Here is a 23,229-nt window from a genome sequence, read left to right as displayed (position 1 = left end):
ATTGTGACAATGACTATACTACCCAAAGCAATCTACAGATTCAATGCAATCCCTATCAAACTACTAATGGCATTTTTCACAGAACTAGAAGAAAAAATTTCACAATTTGTATGGAAACACAAAAGACCCCGAGTAGCCAAAGCAATCTTGAGAACGAAAAATGGAGCTGGAGGAATAAGGCTCCCTGACTTCAGACTATACTACAAAGCTATAGTAATCAAGACAGTATGGTACTGGCACAAAAACAGAAATACAGATCAATGGAACAGGATAGAAAGCCCAGAGATAAACCCCCACACATATGGACACCTTATCTTTGATAAAGGAGGCAAGAATATACAGTGGAGAAAAGACAGCCTCTTCAATAAGTGGTGCTGGGAAAACTGGACAAGTACTTGTAAAAGTATGAAATTAGAACACTCACTAACACTATACACAAAAATAAACTCAAAATGGATTAAAGCCCTAAATGCAATGCCAGACACTATAAAACTCTTAGAGGAAAACATAGGCAGAACACTCTATGACATAAATCACAGCAAGATCCTTTTTGACCCACCTCCTAGAGAAATGGAAATAAAAACAAAAATAAACAAATGGGACCTAATGAAACTTCAAAGCTTTTGCACCGCAAAGGAAACCATAAACAAGACCGAAAGACAACACTCAGAATGGAAGAAAATATTTGCAAATGAAGCAAGTGACAAAGGATTAATCTCCAAAATTTACAAGCAGCTTATGCAACTCAATAACAAAAAAACAAACAACCCAATCCAAAAATGGGCAGAAGACCTAAATAGACATTTGTCCAAAGAAGATATACAGATTGCCAACAAACACATGCATGAAAGCATGCTCTACATCATTAGTCATTAGTGAAATGCAAATCAAAACTACAATGAGATATCATCTCACACCAGTTAGAATGGCCATCATCAAAAAATCTAGAAACAATAAATGCTGGAGAGGGTGTGGAGAAAAGGGAACACTCTTGCACTGCTGGTGGGAATGAAAATTGATACAGCCACTATGGAGAATAGTATGGAGGTTCCTTAAAAAACTAAAAATAGAATTACCATACGACCCAGCAATCCCACTACTGGGCATATACCCTGAAAAAACCATAATTCAAAAAGAGTCATGTACTACAATGTTCATTGCAGCTCTATTTACAATAGCCAGGACACGGAAGCAACCTAAGTGTCCATCAACAGATGAATGGATAAAGAAGATGTGGCACATATATACTATGGGATATTACTCAGCCATAAAAAGAAACGAAATTGAGTTATTTGTAGTGAGGTGGATGGACCTAGAGTCTGTCATACAGAGTGAAGTAAGTCAGACAGAGAAAAACAAATACTGTATGCTAACACATATATATGGAATCTAAGAAAAAAAAAAAGGTCATTAGGAACCTAGGGGTAAGACAGGAATAAAGACACAGACCTACTAGAGAATGGACTTGAGGATACGGGGAGGGGGAAGGGTAAGCTGTGACAAAGCGAGAGAGAGGCATGGACATATATACACTACCAAACGTAAAATAGATAGCTAGTGGGAAGCAGCCGCATAGCACAGGGAGATCAGCTCGGTGGTCTGTGACCACCTAGAAGGGTGGGATAGGGAGGGTGGGAGGGAGGGAGACGAAAGAGGGAAGAGATATGGGAACATATGTATATGTATAACTGATTCACTTTGTTATAAAGCAGAAACTAACACACCATTGTAAAGCAATTATACTCCAATAAAGATGCTAAAAAAAAAAAAAAGAAAATTGAAAAATTTCAAAGAGAAGGTGTGGAGAATAGACTGAGAAGCTCTAACATTTAACTAGGTGGGTGCCTGAAGGAGAGAAAAGAAGGAATAGAGGAGAATAACTATTCAAAGGGAGAGAGTCTGAGAACCTGACTAGAGTAGGGGAGCCATGAATCTCAGGTGGAGAATGCTCATTTTGCTAGTCTTACCCAAAGTGGAAGTTTAAGAGTTGAATTTTATGCAAAAAGAGAGGAACTTAAGAGTTTCCACAGAGAAAAGAAAGATCACCTACAAAGGAATGACAGTTATATAGACATTAGAGATCTCATCAGCAACACTGATAGAAAAAACAGTGGCATAACATCTACAAGTGCACTGGAACACTAATCACTGTCTAGTGGTAGTGACTAGATTCACTATCACTCACAGGGGAGCCTGCGACTCACAGGGGAGAGAGAATTCCAGACATTTTCAGACACACAAAAACTAAAAGTGTTTTGGTACTCTCTACTACCTAGAGAGCACCTGAAAAAAAAGGTGTTAAATGGCTTATGACAGCAAGAAGAAAAGTAAATTTTAAGAAAAACGTGGGTATTAAGTAGTGATTTTTTTGTAATGGTAAAATTCCTAACTTACTGAGATCCAATGAAAAGTGCTTTGATCCTGTTATTATGGAAAAAAATGTATATGAGTGGGGTGGGAAGGATGGGGTCAGTTAAAAAACATGGTCAAAATGCCAGGACTGCTCACGAGGGAGAAAATTGCTGGAAACAGGTGAATAAAATCAACAAATGAATAAAATCTTGGAACCCTATAAAGATAATTTCAAACCATCAGACTACAAATGTGTACTTCCTAGGCCACGCAGCAAGGAAAAGTGTCCAACTTTCAGACTTCATCACAAATTTAAAAAAAAACAACAAAAAAAAGGGCTCTTAATCTTGGCACTAACCCTCTCCCCTTCATTAAATATGTAGGCAATGTGATGGGAATGACAGCCATTCCAGTCAGATTTCAAACATATTCCCTGTAAACTGTTGGAGCTCTGAATTGGATACAAAATGAATCAATACATATGTAGCTTCCTTTTTCTCTAGAAGAGGAGAGAAAGTCAGTATGTAACAATTAGTGAGAAATTCAAGAGGGGCAGATTTTTTTTTTTTTTCTGCTGCGGCACATGGCTTACAGGATGGAACCCGTGCCCCCTACAGTGGAAGTGAGGAATCCTAACCACTGGACCTCCAGGGACTTCCCAAGGGGGCAGATTTTTTAAATGAACCAGGAGGACAAAAGACGTACAAAGTCCAGGGACACCGAAATCTGTGGATGTCCAAGTCCCTGATATGAAATGGCCTAGACAGTCAGCTCTCCTTATCTGTGTGTTCCACACCCACGGATACTGAGGGACACCTTTAATGGCTTTCAGTTTAGAAGCACTGAGAGAACCTTAGAGGAAAGGAAGCAAATCTGAGCTGTGCTTGGAGAAGAACGAGTATTTGAATGTGTCCATAGGTTGTAGGGAAGGAACAAGTCCTTCCATGCAGATTGAGGTCCGCTCACCTGGGAAGGGAGAATATGGGGCAGATGGGGGACACTCACAGAATCTTTATGGGGAAAAGAGAGAAGCCCAGTTTAGTTGGGGCTCAGGCAATAAAATGAAAAATAAAAAGATGTAAAGACAAAAATATACGCACGTTCTCAAGCTGTTCTCCCATACCCACTTTTTACCCTTATCATCAAAAGTAAGAAGAAGATACCACTTTTCAGGACTTAACTCCTAACCATGTTACCATGCTGACTTAGTACTAAAAGAATCTAGAATCACACTATATGAATTCCTACATTGTAAAATGAGAAAACTACTTAGAGAGGAAACTGGATCTAGGAAAGGAAAGGAACCGGGGTAAAATAGAGAGACAGGGCATTGAAAGAGGGAGAAGGAAAGTGTCCCCAAGGTAGCTGCGGAGAGCAACTGAAGCGTTTGTCGGATGCGAGACTGGAACCTGTCACCAGGCTTAAAGGTGACACAGTGTTAGTGGAAAGGACATCATACAGGACTTTTAATCTCAAGTTAGAAAATGGGAGGTTAGGAATGGCACTGAGTTTCAGAATGACTTACAGAAGCCGTGTACTATAGCTGAAGGAATACTAGGTTTTGATTCAGAAGCCCCGGGTTTATGCCCACCAAAGACCTTATTAGCTGTGTGTAGAAGTTATTTCAACTTCCTGGGTCAAGTTTTACCATCCGTACAGTTGATGTAAAAATTAGGAGGACTGGTTTTAAATGAATTAGTATTTGTTAAAGTACTTCATACAATTTTAAGCTCTCTGTGAATTGAGTATCTTATTAATTTTATTTTGTTGGGATGGTCATGCTATTATTCTGTCTGCACTGAATCTCTTTCTTTTGATAAATGCTTCTCCTCGACTTCTGATGAAATTTCCAACCAATGGGTGCCTCTTCCCCTAACATAGGGGTAAGCCTATATGACTAAAGATAAATTAGAGATCTCATCATCCCTATGCAGTGCTTGATCTCTGGTAGCAAATACTTGAGGAGAGGTTAGCAGAGTCTTTTAAAGATTATCACATGAACTCTGGATGAGAAAAGGGCCCAAGTTCTAAGGATACTTATAATGCTGGAGTACCCAGGTGCCAGGGCCATCTTTCCTACTACATGGAGCAGCCCAACAGAAAGGAGAATCTGGAGGTAAAAATAGAGATGTAGATAGACAGAAAGAAAGTTGAGTTTGGAGACAGAGATGGAGACGCAAATGGAGAGAAAGGGAGACAGAAAGAGAGGAAGAAAGAAACTCCAGTTGCTACTCCTCCAATCTTTCATTCATCCAAGTATTCAGTGACTACTTCATGTGGGTCACGGGTTATTTAAGGTACTGAGGATGTATCAGCGATCCAAGACAGACTTGGTGTCAGTTCTCATAGAGTTAATATTTTAATGAGAGTGAAGGAATGATAAACAATTTATAAAAGAAATTCAAGTCAAGCAGATTATGGTAGATCGTGAGCCAAGCATGCCAGGAGAGGTGAAGAGTTACGAGGTGTGAGGTGACTTCTGATACATGTAGCCTATTAACCCCAATGCCGGTGACAGTCACAAAGCCTGTTCTGGAAAGACATGACGAAGTTTTTCCCTTCTTTCACACTGTTGCTAGAAGAGAATACAACCTCTCACTCTATGAACTGTCAGTTCTGTTGCTGAGGGAGAGATTTTGACCACATACATCTAACGGGCAACCCGAATTTAATATGCAAACACCCCTGATTCCTCAACAAGTTTCTCCCTATCTTCTCTATCACCAAATGCTATCCCATATTCTAGTTACTCTGGCCAATACCTTGAAATCATCTGTGATCCTCTTTATCTCATATATGACACTGAAGTCTATCAGCAAATCCTGTCAGCTCTACCTTCGAAGATTTCTAAATCTGACAATTTCTCGCCATCTCTACTGTTATCACCTTGGTCTAAGACTAGACATAAGTTTTGTTGTTTCTCAAGATCTTCACACCAGAAGCTGGGTGAATACCTCACTTCAATTCTTCCTGTGGGCAGATCTTGAAGAAATGACATAAACCGTATTTCAAGATACTGAGTCCATGCTCTCTTTTCTACAACAAAGGTGGCATACCCAGGTAGGATTCAAGCAATGCAGACCCTGAGGATAGCAGACGCAGCCTACAGGACACGGACAAGTTCTTATTTTTATGTTTTCTTCCTTATTTTCCTCCACTTCCAGGGAAGGGTTGCCTATGATTCATACCTGAGCAGGTTTCATATCCAAAAGACTTCCTTCTTTCAGGTAGGCATCATAAACAGAACCAGTGGGCATCTGTGGCTGTCTATTACCTGTGCTATTTCTCTTACCAGGGAAAAACAAGCAAACAACCAAAAAAAACAAAAACCAAACAAGCAAACAAAAAACCATGGATCTACTTTTTTTTTGGTCCCTACACTACATCAGGTTTCTAAGTGCATTTCTCAATTCTCGTGTCAGGAGAGCATCCCAGCCCTCCTCTTTCTTTATGCATCCCTAATCTACTAGATTCCATTGGTTTAATTCAGGACCAAGATGTCCTGAAATATCCACCTTCCATCTCAGACAGATGAAGCCATGCTATCTGTAGGAAGAGAAACCTTTCAAAAGAAAAACAAAACTCTTTACTTGCCTCCCTCACCAATACCCAGTAGAAGTCACAGAAACTCATTAAGGACTTCAAAAGAGAAGCAATAGAAAACTTTGAGTACAATCCTTCTCAGGAAAACTAAAAGGCCACAGAGTAGAAGACCACCCCCTCATATCTTAGAGGGACTAATGCCTACATCACAGATTAATCATAAGGCTGTTTTATTAAAAACAACTTCAGGGATCTCAGGGTTTCAAGGATTATCTGTTTGGAAAGGTGACCTCAAACATCCAAAATATGTATGGTAATAACCAGGAAATCCGATGAGTTTGAATTTTAAAAGCGTGTTTGAAGACAGATGTTGATTTTGTTTTGGACATGGACAGGGTGAGTACCTGTGTTTGTGAATAAAATGATGTGAATTCACTTTTTCCACAAGTTTTTAGTGATTAAATTCAAAATATAATAATTGATTACAATCTACAATACAGGTCTAGTAATGACAATAAATTTGGGGGGGGAGAAGATATTTCTCAAAATTGAGGTTCCCTTTCATCAAAAATGATAGCAAATTTTCATCTGTTAATGCTGATTCTGTAATGAGACCTTACATAGTTCATCTTTGAAATGTATTTTCACACGACTAGGTACTATCAAATGCTAATATTAATTCACAAGCATATAAAATAGCTTGGCATGATGTGATTCAAACTACATTAGTTGTCATCAAAATGACTTCACACAATATAAGATTTTCGTATAAGTGCTGTTTTGCCTTTTAATTTTAGGTTGAATTCATTAGGTAACATTATCAAGTCGGAAGCAGAAGCTAATTTCCAAAGCCACTCAGTGTTCAATAATAATGGTTGAGGATGATGCTTCTCATTCAGAAAAATTTCAATCTCAGCCCTCAGCTCAAAAAATTGCAAGAAAACTTTACCACTGATAAGCCATCAAACTGCTACGTAGCAGGGAAAGTCAGAATACTCAGCTTTTATTTCTGACAAAAATTCACATAATTGATGATGGTTAAGTCCAAAAAAGCAAGTGAAATTCATCGCTGATGCTGCTGGTTCAATAACATGTGATAGATTCACATATTTTCCTTAAAGTACCTGTAGTTGGTCCAAGCAGAGTATTCACAGAGGTTAATTCTGCAGTCACTTTATTTTATTTTATTTTTTTAACATCTTTATTGGGGTGTAATTGCTTTACAGTGGTGTGTTAGTTTCTGCTGTATAACAAAGTGAGTCAGCTATATGTATACATACATCCCCATATCTCCTTTAAACCTGGCATTGACTCCATGAATAAACAACTGAACAGCCACAGTGACATCTGTAAATGCATCAAGAGCTGGGGAAAACCGGGTGAAATCATTTGACTTATTTAATTGACTATGGAGTTGATCCCAATGTGTCAACATTTTGAGGAACTGTTCTTGCCAAAAGGCTAACGGTCTTAAATTTATATTTTTTAGACACAGTTCTTTTTTTTTAACCATCTTTATTGGAGGAGAATTGCTTTACAATGGTGTGTTAGTTTCTGCTGTATAACAAAGTGAATCAGCTCTCCATATACGCAAATCAAAACTACAGTGAGGTACCACCTCACACCAGTCAGAATGGCCATCATAGACACAGTTCTTCAAGACATTTTTTGTCACTTCAACACTTTCCATCTTCTCCTCCTTATCAGCTCTTGATACCACTGGTCAAATTCTACACACTTCAGGCATTGGGATGTTGAGAGTAGGAAGAAGTAGGTCCAGGAGAGTATTTAGTTTTTGTGCACTTATCTTGGGTGCTGTTTGCAGAGAAGGAGCTCCATTGTGGAGTGTGCCCAACATGGATCTCTCTAAGTTGCTCTCACAGTTGTCCAGAAGCCCTTACCAATGGGTCCCAGTCTTTGCAGATTTCTAGAAATGCATGTGGATTGTGAGAGGCCCTCTTTAGGATCTAATACAGGTGTAGTTCTGTGGTTTCTCAGGCGCGATCTGCAGTGCCTGAGCAGCGGTGCCTGGGGCATCTGAGGAAGATGATCCTATCTGAGTTAAATTTTTCAAGCAATAATTATATTTTTCCCTTAGCAGTTTTAAACTCCAAGAGACCAATTTAATTTCAGGTTAACAAGGAAAAAGTCACAGGCAAAGGAATTAATAAGTGGCTTGGGTCTCAAGCTTAGGGGTCTAATCTGCCAAAGCAGAGATTCTATAAAACGGAGGTAGGATAAAAAACGTTCTCCCTCTTATCAGATAAAAACTGAGTTTTAAATTTTGTTGCTGTTGTTGCTGTAGAGTTCCCTCCCTCCTCCATATTGTCAAAATCAAGAAAATTGTATTAAAATGCCTTTTAATTGGCAACAGGAAAAAAGTTATCTTGTAATGAAACTGGGTGATGTATGGGTTTACTTTAATTTCAAAGGCTGAATCCATGGACGCGGAATCTGCAGATACGGAGGGCCGGCTGTACTACGCCATTTTACATACGGGACTTAAGCACCTGCAAATTTTGGTATCTTGCTGAGGTCCTGGTACAAACCTTCCGGGATACTGAGGGATGGCTCTATGTGTCTTACTTTGTTGTAATTGGTATGGTTATTGCTGAATATAATACTGGGAATTTGGAGAATGTCATTTGATTTCATATAAGAGTTTAAATTTCTACACTGAAATTGAATATAAAGCTAAAGCTTTATGTAAATATAAAATATGAGATTTCAATGAAACATACTGTAATTGAAATGTGTAATAAATGCAAACACCATTTGCCTCTAAATGCTTCTAGAAAATCCAGATAACCTGGAAGTTGATTATTTAGAAAATTTTCCATGAAAACTTTTGAGGTAGACTCCACAGGCATCATAGCTGACACATTTTCCAATTATCTTTTAAATATCAGTTGGATTCTAGTTTATATACTCTGGCTACATAACATTTATATTACAGGGCTTCCCTGGTGGCGCAGTGGTTGAGAGTCCGCCTGCCGATGCAGGGGACACGGGTTCGTGCCCCGGTCCGGGAAGATCCCACATGCCGCGGAGCGGCTGGGCCCGTGAGCCATGGCCGCTGAGCCTGCGTGTTCGGAGCCTGTGCTCCGCAACAGGAGAAGCCACAACAGTGAGAGGCCCCCATACCGCAAAAAAAAAAAAAAAAAATTTATATTACTAACATTCTTAATTAGCATTAAGATGCTTGAAATTTTATTTACTTTACAAAGTAAATTGTGATTTCTAACCCGTGAATCAAAAGAATTTTAGGCAAAACTTGAAGTGCATCAACACATTTATCTGTATTGTTGTTTGCTACTCATATAAAACTACAGAAATCATATAGAAATCATGGTATTTCCTCATATTCCTGTGGAAAAATAGGAGCCTTTGATGTGCACTGAGAAAAAAAATTGGAAGAATCATTTGGATTTTTATATTATATGTATATATAAATTGATATGTTTGATTATAATAAAAGATGTATTTGTGGATCAGAAAAAGAAGTAAAATTATAAATTTTGTATAATACATCAGGATTTAGTAAAGTTAAAAAGTACTGAATGAATGAAGGTATAGTAATTCTAAATTGCTCAAAATTAAATTATTATTTCTAAATTCCTAGAAGTTTAATAATATGAAACAGAATTGTTTTATTCAGGCAAAAATAATATATATGAATCTTGAATGTATAGTTATGTATTAAAACATTGTGGATGGACCTGATGGTGGCCAAATAAAACCATGTTACATAATTTTAGAGTATTTTTCCAATTCTCTATTTAAAGCTGGACCCTTCCTCCAGTGGTTGACAATCTCCATCAAGAAAAGATTAGTAGCTAAAAGCAGAAGTCTTTTAGGGTATTAGAACTGAAACAATGGAACCAACTATTCACTGACTATTGATTATTATCTTGCCACACAGAATAAGGCATAATTAGTGACATTGTAGTCTCTAAAACAAGTAACTTTACTGCAAATCTTTGGTTGTAATCAATATAATCTAAAAGAAAAAGAAACCACATAGAATTTCCAAAACTAATTCAGTAGTTTTATTGTTTGCATAACTCTGTACAGGTTATTCCAAAGGTCTTAGTGCAGTTTTAATCTGTAACAATTTAGAACTGCACTAAGAATTTTGGCGCACCCTATATTTTATCTGTGATCTATTTTCTTGAGTTTTTAGTACAGCAAATAAATAATTGTATAGTTTGTTGTAAGTAAAGATTTTTCAATAAAAGAAGTTTCAATTTTAGAATCAAGAATTTAAGTAGGAACACTATACTGCTATAATTGGATTGGAAATATCAATGTGAATTCCTGTCTTATAGACATTTTTATTTAATAAAGTACATTTCTGTCCTAATCTTTTTCAGTAAAATGGCCAAAAAGCAATGCCACTCCCATAATGCACCCTAGTGAGCAGAATCTATTCTCTACTACAAATGTTCTGCTGAAAGGAAACAAGGATCCTTGGAGAAATGGCTGATCCGAAGTCTGATGCTAGAAGGCATAAGATAAACCTGAAGATATTACATCCGAAAGCAAGGAAGTTTTTACAGTTAACTTGGCTTTGAAAAGGGTGTCACAATAATTCAATGTGGAAGAAATAGTCTTTTCAACAAATGGTGCTGGGATAACGACATCCACATGCAAAAGAATGAAATTAGATTTCTACCTCATACCATATATAAAAATTAACTCAAAATGCATGATAAATCTAACTATAGGAGCTAAAATTATAAATCTCTTAGAAGAGGGACTTCCCTGGTGATCCAGTGGGTAAGACTCCATGCTCCCAAAATGCAGGGGGCCTGGGTTCGATCCCTGGTCAGGGAACTAGATCCCACAACTAAAAGTTCACATGCTGCAACTAAAAAAGATCCCGCATGGTGCAAAGAAGATCCCACGTGCAGCAACTAAGACCCAGCGTGGCCAAAATGAATAAATAAATTAATTAAATTCTTTTAAAAAGGTACTTTATGGATACATAAAGTATCCATACATTATATAAATAAATAAATCTCTTAGAAGAAAACAGGTATAAATCTTCATAACCTTAAATTAGGCAATTGTTTCTTAGATATGACACTAAATGCATACATGGCAATAGAAAAAATAGATAAGTTGGACTTGATCAAAATTGAAAACATTTGTGCTTCAAAGTATACCATTAAAAAAGTGAAAATACATCCCTCAGAATGGGAGAAATTATTTGCAAACTATGTATCTGATAAGGGTCTAGTATCCAGAATATATAAATAACTCCTACAACTAAATGATAAAAAGACAAATAATCCGATTAAAAATGAATAAGGAATTGAAATAAACATTTCTCCAAAGAAGATATACACATGGCCAATAAGCACATGAAAAGTCTCTCCACATCACATCATTAGGGAAACGAAAGTCAAAATCACAATGGAATAATACTTTACTCCCAGTAGGATCACTAATATTTAAAAAAACAAAACAAAACAAAACAAAATGAAAAGAAACAGTAACAAAGGTTGGTGAGGATGCTGAAAAATTGGAACTCTCATACATTAATGGTGGGATTGTGAAACAGTGCAACCACTTCAGAAATCAGTTTGGCAGTTCCTTTAAAGTAAATACAGAATTACCATATGCCACAATAATTCCACTCCTAGATATATACTCAAGAGAAATGAAAAAGTATGTTCACATTAAAACTTGTACTGAAATATTCATAGCAACACTGTTCATAATAGTCCAGGAGTGGAAACAACCCAATGTCCATCTGCTGATAAAAGAACAGGAATGAAGTGTGCTGGTCCACCTCCTTCAGCTGGTTCAGGCACCCTTTTCAGGGACACACTGGGTAAAGGAGGCAGGGTGCATCGACAAGAACAAATATTGATACTTTATTTGTTCCTAAATTTTCTAACACAGTTACTTCTTACTGTGTGTGCTGCCCTACTGTACCTGTTAGGATGTGGGGAAGCCAGTCCATGGGTGCTACTTAACGTCCCATTGGAAAGTTAGGAATCTTCTCCCACCTGCAAACTGAGAACATTGACTTTCTCCAGGCAATATGCTGTTCCCATTCCCTAATGCTAAGATGCTTATTCTCTGGGCGGCTTTCCCCAAAAGGACTCTTCTATAAAGCACAGATGATATGAAAGGCCCAAAAAGTCTATAAAGGAAAAAGAGGTTACCCTGATTGAAGACCACAGCAGGCTTGACAAACTAAATGGAGATGCCGAAATAATAACCTCAGGTGTTCTGGTATGAACTTGAAAACCAGTGTACTAATACAGACTGTGGGGTTCACAGTTTTTGGCTGTCATTCAAGGCTGCTGCTGCTTAGCAAAGATGACTAGAAGATCATCTTTCCCTGCCTCTCCTGCTATCCATTTCCTTCAAGTGTCTCTTACATCATGGTCTTGGAAAGGGTTTATAGGATGGATGAATAGATAGATAAAATAAATATGTAGACTGGTACAGGCACAGAGAGGAATTATGAGGAAAATGATGAGAAAAAGTCTCTATAATCAAAACACTTCTATGTATTTAGTGCAAAATCAGCCAATATTACCCGTAATATTCTACTCCCTAAACCGTTGAACATTTTTATAGACCTTGAACTTGATGCTCCTTTTGTTTTTCTCAGCACATAATGTGACTTCCCTGAATTTCAAATGCATATTTAACTTTTTTTGAAATGTATATAATTATTTTTATCTTGAAATACTTTTTTCCCAGAGTAGACTCTATGCTTCAAACTGAGCTAACCACTCTAGTCCGCTATGATCCCACGGGCAGAAATTATTACCCCCATGTTATAAATGAGAAATTGAGGTTTAGAGATGTTAAGTGATTTCCCAAAGTTGTTCAGTGGGCAAGCTGAGATTCCAACCCTAGCCTCTATTGCTTTAAAGCTGCAGCTCTTTGTCACATAACAGGAAAATGGCTTTTTAGATTATGTGTGTGTTTGTGTGCATATGCACCCAAGTGCTTGCGTCCAAGGCCCTCCCTCCCCTACGGATCACAAAGCAACCACTACAAGAAGTGAAGGTGGGGAGGATCTTGGATCAATTTATAAATCAAAGAAAAACTGTGACGTTAATGTGTTTAGAACTGAGATGAAGTGGTCCCCAGTTTCTGGCTGGTGTGTGTTGGTCTCATTTCTTCTCTCACACAGAATGAACAATGAAAACCATATATCAATCTCTCCAAGGGTATTGATTTTCCCAAAGCAAAAGCCCCTATAAAATAACAATCAATCACAGCTGCATAGCTAAGCCATTTTACCATGATTTATTTTTTCTATCACCATCTGACATTTTGGGTTGCACTTATTTTTTCCAAGTCTGTTTCCAGCTAGAATATAAGTTCCTAGTGGTCAGCGGTACTAATTTTTATTTCCAGAGTTTATCACAGCACTTGACACAGAGCGAGTCTTCCATAAATTCATTTCGGTTCAAATTAAACATTTTTGTCACTTAAAACATGGCAGTAGGTGGTGCACTGTATTCAGCACTCAAATGGGACCTTTAATCCTCTAGGTGTAGAAGTCAATTTTATGGAAAACTTTTAACCTTAAACAAATGATAGCAGTACTTTTTGTCCTTATCCGTTTTCGTTTATGTCAGTTTTGCTCACCCTTTTTTCCAATGGGAACTTGCTGAAAATAAACCTTATAAAAATAGTTGGAAAAAAAAAGAAAAAATGCATGGGGAAGTGAAACAAAATATAATGTATGATTAATTACGTAGGTTTTCTCAAGTCAACTAGTAATCCTAAACGTATAGTTTGAAATTCGTTCACATTTACAAGCTCTGACATTCTTCTTTTCTTCAGCATCCTATCACCAATTCTACTGAGTTTAGTTTTATGTTTATTTGATAAAGCAGAAGCAGATGGTGTTTAGGAGAAATGACGAACAATTTTTGGTACAATGACATGAAGCAAATCGGTGAAAAATCAGCAGGCTGTCTGGAAACAAGTTTCTCCTAACAGTCTCCTGCTGTAGTTTCTGAGCCAGTATCACTGTATGTTCTCTATAATCCAATTTCTTTTAAAATGGCTTTCCGTTCCTTTTTTGTGCACTATTGATATTAGGCATGAATGAATGCAAACACTTGCACAATCAAAAACAAATAGCATCTTACCACCCGGAATGCCCTGGCAGGAGTCCACAAAAACAAGATTTAACTCCTCAGAATGGCAGTGCGTGGACAGAATTAATGGGTGGTCTTTCCAGAAAAATGGCTTATAAACTTCACTGAAATAGTAATTCGTGCCTTGGTATCAGCATTTGTCTGCTTGTTATTGGTATCTTAACTGTTATCTTAAAAAGAAAATTCGGGATATTTAATAGAGAAATTCAATTTGAAACTCACAGTTTTGCAAACCACTAGTTTTTAAAACCACAAAAGTTCTTCTGATAATTACTGATAATTTGCATTAATGACCTACTGACATTTTACTTTTCAGTTGATATGACTTAGTGTGACCCCTAGGCAACAAATTAAACTTATCTTGTCCATGCTATTCAAGGATTTTTAGCCACAGGAATAGAAGCTTCTAAAAGTCAAGCCAAGACACTTGCTGAATATATTAAAAATCTACCTTGTAATGTAAAAACTCAACAATTAGAAGGACACTACTCTATCCTACAGAGAAAATTCTTTGTTTACTTAAAATTGTTGTTTTGTAATGGCTTCTTTCCCTTATGATCTGAAGGGAGAATTGAGATATTCTGGGTTAGCATCTTCATACATCTTGGTGGTCAGACATCTATTAACTATGCGTATCTCCACTTGCCAAATGATGTCATCTCTTTGTTTAAATCACACAGATTGCAGCAATGTCCACATCAGATTAAGGTCGCTAAGAGGTATGGGAGTAATATTACCCTGGAATAATTTTCCAGCTTGAAAACAAGCTTTCTTCCATCTGCACTTTTCTAACCGTGTGTGAAATATTTACGAAAAAAAAAATTGTAATCTTTTTATTTCTTGTAACCATGCTAATCAATAAACTTTTTGACATTCTTGATATTTTAGTCACTTTGTTGCACATAAAACTTTACACAGCAATTTAATGTGGGCTGAATTCCTCTTTTTCTGATCTCTTGGAAAGCGGAAGTCCTTCCAATGGTCATGTATATCTTACATCCCTCAATCGTTCCCAGCAGAATGTATTAGTCTCATTACAGATCATTGTATTCCAGTCAGGTTCTGAATGAGAAGGGCTCTGTGGCCTTTGGCTGTACGCCCTCAGCTGGATAAGAGCAATAATGTTCTGGACATATATGCAAACTCACTTCTGCATACTGTGACCCTGTAAGTAGCTCACGAGCGGTGCAGTATTTGAAAAAAAGAGATTGAGGAAAATGACAATTTAAAGAGTAGACTGCACCTCTTTTCACTAACTTGATCGTTGATGGGTTCTTTGCAGAAACTCTGAACATCACTTGAGTCTCAGTGACTCCTGGGTATCTTGGGGCTACGGTAGTATTTCAAGATCACAACACATCTATTAAACTTACTTATATTTTACTCCTCCAGTTCTATGGGAAAAATGATTTCTTGACCACGAAACTCTAAGAAACAAACCAACAAAAACACTGCCACCCTACACTGTCTTATTGTCCTCGACAATGGACAACAGTTTTCTCCCCGGGTCAGTCACAAGCCTAACACAGGAGAAAATTCCTGAATGTCAGGAAAATGAGGCTTTTTCTTTCAATACCTGAGTACTTTAACGTGGGCCTTTCTAAAAGATGGGAAAAAAACTTGAAGTATTTTAAACTGCTTAAGTATGTACATGGTAATTATCCCAATGCGTGGGGAGAAAGAGATGAGAAACCCCCAGTTCCTTGAGAGCCATGCACTGGAACACTTTGCTGGCCGCCTTTGCATACATTATCCTGCTCAGTACTCTCAGTCATCCCTAGAGGTTATCTCCGGGAACAGGCGAACTCTATTTCACAGACAAGGGGTCAGATTTTTTTAATCTTTGCATAATTATCCCCAAGATGACACACTAGACAATTTAGAGTATGAATGTTAGATCCCTTTGTCAGACTTGAAAGTAGGTGGTCTTTCTATTCTACCTTTGTTGTAAATTCTTGAAAGGTGTTGGTAAGTATCTGACATAACTTAACATTAATTATCCAGTTTATCCATTAGCACCATACTGTCTCCAATCCAGGGAGATCTGGACTTAAATCTTGGTCCAAGGCCCCAAATCCAATGTCTGGGCTCCCTCTATGAATCCCATATAATCTCTCATTATCTTCCAGGCTGGGTACCAGTGCCCACAAAGAGAGCAGTGGGAATGGGCACAGTTCTCTAAATGATGCAATCATTTTCTCCATGTTGGTCTAGTCCCCAGTGCTAGGCTTCTGACCAGCTCACTCCATCTGACTTCTGAAGGATTACCTGGTCACTGTAAGACTACAGCCCGACTACCCCATAACCTGATACCCTACCCCTTAACTTGAAACCCTGAGAGACTACGATCTGCCCCTTCTAGGCTCCAGATTCCTCTCCCAGTGGCCTGGCCATGTACCTCAACCTGCACCCTCCAGTACTGATTCCCTGCTTATCTTTGGAGTTCTAGGGTTTCTACAAATCAGAGGTTACAAACAAAGACCTACAGACTTCAGATAGGTGGAGTAAATGAGGGAAGCGGGAAAGATAACCAGAGGTGAACTAAAGCACAACTGGGGTTAAGGGACTCGAGAGGGAAGCTGCAGCTGGAAAACCATTAGAGAATGTGGGCCCAGTGTTGTCACGTGTGTGCATTCTGAAGAGAAGACAGAAACCCCAACTTTCATGTAAATGAGTAATTAATCCAGGGGTATTTTTATTTATTTTTAAACAACTTTATTGAAGTATAATTGCTGTACAATGTTGTGTTAGTTTCTGCTGTATAACAAAGTGAATCAGCTATACGTATACTTTTATCCCCATATCTCCTCCCTCTTGCGTCGCCCTCCCACCCTCCCTATCCCACCCCTCTAGGTGGTCACAAAGCACCGAGCTGATCTCCCTGTGCTATGTGGCTGCTTCCCACTAGCTATCTATTTTACATTTGGTAGAGTATATATGTCCATACCATTCTCTCACTTCATCCCAGTTTACCCTTCCCCCTCCCCGTGTCCTTAAGTCCATTCTCTTTGTCTGCATCTTTACTCCTCTCCTGCCCCTAAGTTTTTCAGAACCATTTTTTTTTTTTTTTTTAGATTCCATATATATGAGTGAACAAACGGTATTTGTTTTGCTGACTTCTTCAATCTGTATGACAGTCTCTAGGTCCATCCACCTCACTATAAATAACTCAATTTCGTTTCTTTTTATGGCTGAGTAATATTCCATTGTATATATGTGCCACATCTTCTTTATCCATTCATCCGATGATGGGCACTTAGATTGTTTCCATCTCCGGGCTGTTGTAAATAGAGCTGCAATGAACATTGTGGTACGTAACTCTTTGAATTATGGTTTTCTCAGGGTATATGCCCAGTAGTGGGATTGCTGGATCATATGGTAGTTCTACTGTTTCTTGGTTATTTAGTAGTGCATTGCTTAACCTCCGTGTGTTTGTATTTTTTACAGTTGTTTTCCTGTAATTGATATTTAGTCTCATAGCGTTGTAGTCAGAAAAGATACTTGATACGATTTCAGTTTTCTTAAGTTTACCAAGGCTTGATTTGTGACCCAAGATATGATCTATCCTGGAGAATGTTCCATGAGCACTTGAGAAGAAAATGTATTCTGTTGTTTTTGGAAGGAGTGTCCTATAAATATGAATTAAGTCCATCTTGTTTAATGTATCATTTAAAGCTTGTGTTTCCTTATTTATTTTCATTTGGGGCGATCTGTCCATTGGTGAAAGTGGGGTGTTAAAGTCCCCTACTATGAATGTGTTACTATCGATTTCCCCTTTTATGGCTGTTAGTATTTGCCTTATGTATTGAGGTGCTCCTATGTTGGGTGCATAAATATTTACAATTGTTACATCTTCTTCTTGGACTGATTCCTTGATCATTATGTAGTGTCCTTCTTTGTCTCTTGTAATAGCCTTTATTTTAAAGTCTATTTTGTCTGATATGAGAATTGCTATGCCAGTTTTCTTTTGATTTCCATTTGCATGGAATATCTTTTTCCAATCCCCTCACTTTCAGTCTGTATGTGTCCATAGGTCTGAAGTGGGTCTCTTGTAGACAGTATATATTCAGGTCTTGTTTTTGTATCCATTCAACCAGTCCGTGTCTTTTGGTTGGAGCATTTACTCTATTTACATTTAAGGTATATCAATATGTATGTTCCTACTACCATTTTCTTAATTGTTTTGAGTTTGTTATTGTAGGTCTTTTCATTCTCTTGTGTTTCCTGTCTAGAGAAGTTCCTTTAGCATTTGTTGTAAAGCTGGTTTGGTGATGCTGAATTCTCTCAGCTTTTGCTTGTCTGTTAAGGTTTTAATTTCTCTGTCGAGTCTGAATGAGACCCTTGCTGGGTAGAGTAATCTTGGTTGTAGGTTTTTACCCTTGCATGACTTTATATATGTCCTGCCACTCCCTTCTGGCTTGCAGAGCTTCTGCTGAAAGATCAGTGTTTAACCTTATGGGGATTCCCTTGTATGTTATTTGTTGCTTTTCCCTTGCTGCTTTTAATATTTTTTCTTTCTATTTAATTTTTATAGTTTGATTAATATGTGTCTTGGCATGTTTCTCCTTGGATTTATCCTGTATGGGACTCTGTGCTTCCTGGACTTGATTGACTGTTTCCTTTCCCATATTAGGGAAGTTTTCAACTATAATCTCTTCCAATATTTTCTCAGTCCCTTTCTTTTTCTCTTCTTCTTCTGGGACCCCTATAATTCAAATGTTGGTGCATTTAATGTTGTCCCAGAGGTCTCTGAGACTGTCCTCAATTCTTTTCATTCTTTTTTCTTTATTCTGCTCTGTGGTAGTTATTTCCACTATTTTATCTTCCAGGTCACTTATCCGTTCTTCTGCCTCAGTTATTCTGCTATTGATTCCTTCTTGAGAATTTTTAATTTCATTTATTGTGGTGTTGTTCATCATTGTTTGTTTCCTCTTTAGTTCTTCTAGGTCCTTGTTAAACATTTCTTGTATTTTCTCCATTCTATTTCCAAGATTTTGGATCATCTTTACTATCATTACTTTGAATTCTTTTTCAGGTAGACTGCCTCTTTCCTCTTCATTTGTTTGGTCTGGTGGGTTTTTACCTTGCTCCTTCATCTGCTGTGTATCTTCTCATTTTGCTTAACTGTGTTTGGGGTCTCCTTTTTGCAGGCTGCAGGTTCATAGTCCCCGTTGTTTTGGGTGTCTGCCCCCATTGGGTAAGGTTGTTTCAGTGGGTTGTGTAGGCTTCCTGGTGGAAGGGACCGGTACCTGTGTTCTGGTGGAGGAGTTTGGATATTGTCTTTCTGGTGGGTAGGATCGCGTCTGGTGGTGTGTTTTGGGATGTCTGTGAACTTAATATGATTTTAGGCAGGCTTTCTGCTAATGGGTGGGGTTGTGTTCCTGTCTTGCTAGTTGTTTGGCATAGGGTATCCAGCACTGTAGCTAGCTGGTGGTTGAGTGGAGCTGGGTCTTAGTGTTGAGATGGAGATCTCTGGGACAGCTCTCACCGATTGATATTACATTGCTTGGGAGGTCTCTGGTGGAGCAATGTCCTGAACTCAGCTCTCCCACCTCAGAGGCTCAGGCCTGATACCCGGCCAAAGCACAAAGACCATGTCAGCCACATGGCTCACAAGAAAAGGGAGGGATAAAAAAGAAACAAAAAAATAAAATAAAATAAAATTTATTAAAATAAAAATAATTAAAATAAAAAAGTAATAAAAAAAAGAAGAGAGCCACCAAACCAATAAACAAATCACCCAATGAATACAAGCGCTAAAAACTATACTAAAAACAAAAAACAAAAAAACGGACAGACAGAACCCTAGGAGAAATGGTAAAATCAAAACTATACAGACAAAATCACACAAAGAAGCATACACATACACACTCACAAAAAGAGAAAAAGGAAAAAAGAAAAAAAATATATATATATATAAAGGAAGACAGCAACCAAATCAATAAACAAATCTGCCAATGATAATTAGCTCTAAATACTAAACTAAGATAAACATAAAACCAGAAACAAATTAGATGCAGAAAGCAAACCCAAAGTCCACAGTTGCTCCCAAAGTCCACCACCTGAATTTTGGTATGATTCGTTGTCTATTCAGGTATTCCACAGATGCAGGTACATCAAGTTGACTGAGGAGGTTTAATCTGCTGCTCCTGAGGCTGCTGGGAGAGATTTCCCTTTCTCTTTATTCGCACAGCGCCCGGGGTTCAGCTTTGGATTTGGCCCCACCTCTGCATGTAGGTCACCTTCTGGTGTTTGTTCTTGGCCCAGACAAGATGGGGTTAAAGGAGCAGCTGATTAGTGGGGAGGGAGGGGCACAGAGTGCGGGGCGGGCCTGCGGCGGCAGAGGCTGGCGTGACATTGCACCAGCCTGAGGCGCGCCGTGTGTTCTCCCGGGGAAGTTGTCCCTGGATCACGGGACCCTGGCAGTGGCGGGCTGCACAGGCTCCCAGGAGGGGAGGTGTGGAGAGTGACCTGTGCTCGCACACAGGCTTCTTGGTGGCGGCAGCAGCAGCCTTAGCGTCTCCCGCCCGTCTGTGGGGTCCGCGATTTTAGCCGCGGCTCGCGCCCGTCTCTGGAGTTCCTTTAAGCAGCGTTCTTAATCCCCTCTCCTCGTGCACCAGGAAACAAAGAGGGAAGGAAAAGTCTCTTGCCTCTTCGGCAGCTCCACACCATTTTCCCGGACTCCCTCCCGACCAGCCGTGGCGCACTAACCCCCTAAAGGCTGTGTTCTCGCCGCCAACCCCAGTCGTCTCCTGGCGCTCCGACCAAAGCCCGAGCCTCAGCTCCCAGCCCCGCCCGCTCCGGCGGGTGAGCAGACAAGCCTCTCGGGCTGGTGCGTGCCAGTCGGCACCGATCCTCTGTGCGGGAATCTCTCCGCTTTGCCCTCTGCACCCTTGTTGCTGTGCTCTCCTCCACGGCTCTGAAGCTTTCCCCCTCTGACACCCGCAGTCTTCGCCCGCGAAGGGGCTTCTAGTGTGTGGAAACCTTTCCTCCTTCACAGCTCCCTCCCACTGGTGCAGGTCCCGTCCCTATTCTTTTGCCTCTGTTTTTTCTTTTGTCTTTTGCCCTACCCAGGTATGTGGGGAGTTTCTTGCCTTTGGGGAAGTCTGAGGTCTTCTGCCTGCGTTCAGTAGGTGTTCTGTAGGAGTTGTTCCACATGTAGATGTATTTCTGATGTATTTGTGGGGAGGAAGGTGATCTCCACGTCTTACTCCTCCGCCATCTTGAAGGTTCCCTCCAGTGGTATTTTTAAAATATTATGTGGATACAAAACTGGACACTACCCACAGTCCTCCAGTTTCTGACTTCTGCCTCAGATAACAGCTCAGTCCTGGCTTAAAAAGTCTAATTCTCACAGTCCTAAAAGCCTTACTTGTAACTAGAAGAGGTGAGCCAGCAACACAAATTGATGTTTGACAACTAACTGCAGAAAACTCTGATAACTACATCAGTGCATCACAGAGGCAGTCCACTCTAAACAGTACTGGTAGACAATTCTCCGTGAATCTCTCACGTGTCTGCATATCTTATGAGCAGAGACACTGACAGCCTTTCTTTCCAACCATCTGTTTGGGGATGTTTGTATAGCAAACAGCCTTGGAAGACAGATACGGGGTCTCTCTCTAGAGTAGTGCTAACTTCATATAAAATATTCAGGTTTCCTAAACTCAGTGTTCCTCTCATATACTGTAACCTGCTGTCCTCTGTGTGTCATCCCATGAGATTTGTAGCTCAGGGAACCAATGAAAATGCTAATACTCTGACAGTCGTTACTGTCATGAGTAGTAAGTCCTTGGTCTCTGACCCAGGAGTTTCATGTCTTTTGCCAGCATCATAAAACAGTATTAGGTTGCAAATAGAGTAAATTTTCAGGTTCCTCATAGTTTTTGACAAACTGATCTTAGGTTTTCTTCCACTCTAAACTCTGGCTACAGCAGCTACTCTAAACGCAACAGCCTAGTGTCTTCCACCATACTTCTCCCATTGATTTCCCTGAATCAATCTTGCTTTTGAAAGTACAGTATTGCTTTATTCTCCATCAAGGCAATCATGAACTCAAAGCATTTCAGACACCTAAACCTCTTTGTAGCTCATCATTTCTATCTATTTTAGGCTTCCTTCTTCAACTTCACACAATAGCTTGGTGTTTAGCAAAAAAATAAAACGACTAAGCAGGCAGACTGTCAAGCTATATTGCTTGGGTTTGAAACTATGTTTGCCACTCACTAGCTGTGTACTTGGGTAACATAGAAAGAATACAATAAATGTAATTGATTATTATTCAGTTGAATATTCAAAACTTTCAGTAGGAGTTTACCTTAAATGCAGGTGGCCTATAATTTATAATCTAACTTATCACTGGGAAACTAAATGTAAATAATTTCGGGCTATGAATGGGTTTGGCCCTTTGCCAATTCAAGTCCTCAATACTTCATTAAAACATACCGTTTGCATAGGATTTCCTTTCAAAAAGAAAACACCTCATATCCCAGTCTTCTACCAATAATATGAAGGACCAAGGACCAAGCACCAACCCCTCTCCAGTCAAACTGTAAATGTACAAATATACTACAAAGTTCCTTTAAACTGCCAAACAACTCTTCCATAGATGACCTTGCACACTCACGATGCCTAAATATCATCACATAAATGTTAGCCGGTTTGGTCACAGCCCTCATCGAAAAATCAATCCACGCAAATATTACTTGTCTGAAGCAACGTTTCCATTGGTGTTTTCACTGTGCTATGCCATTTCCCTTAATGGTCTCAAATAATATCCCCTGATTTTCTATTTATTTTTATTTCTATTTCTTTTTATTCTTCTAAGCCTATGACAATTAAAATTAAAATTCCAAAGGGGTAAAGGCAAGGAAAAGCTACAAAAATCTGATTTGATTTTCCTACACTTCCCCCCCACCCAGTTCCAAGCCACTAATCCCCTCTCAAACTGTACAATAGAACAGCAGCGACATAAAGAAAAGGAGATAAAACTGGCCAGCCAGTGCATTGTTCTTGCTAATCTGCGCCATTTACATAAGGGTTAGAAGGCTTGTTTTATCGTTTAAACAGGCTTAAAAGCCTCTTTGCAAATGAGATTTTGTTCCTACAAAAGAATGAATTCTAGCTATTTGGTGAGTTTCTGCTAGACCAGCACTGGGAGCTGACTTGGCAGTAACTTAAGCTACTTCTTTGG

At 39.0% G+C, this 23,229-nt stretch overlaps 1 protein-coding gene across 1 annotated transcript in view; it reads right to left on the bottom strand.

Moving 5' to 3' along the window:
* Positions 1 to 23,229, bottom strand: part of C17H8orf34 (chromosome 17 C8orf34 homolog) — a 336,297-nt gene that overhangs the window by 124,596 nt on the left and 188,472 nt on the right.

This window comes from Tursiops truncatus, chromosome 17, assembly GCF_011762595.2.
Source record: "Tursiops truncatus isolate mTurTru1 chromosome 17, mTurTru1.mat.Y, whole genome shotgun sequence".
Taxonomy (NCBI): Eukaryota; Metazoa; Chordata; class Mammalia; order Artiodactyla; family Delphinidae; genus Tursiops; species Tursiops truncatus.
This window is presented reverse-complemented; position numbering and strand designations above follow the sequence as displayed.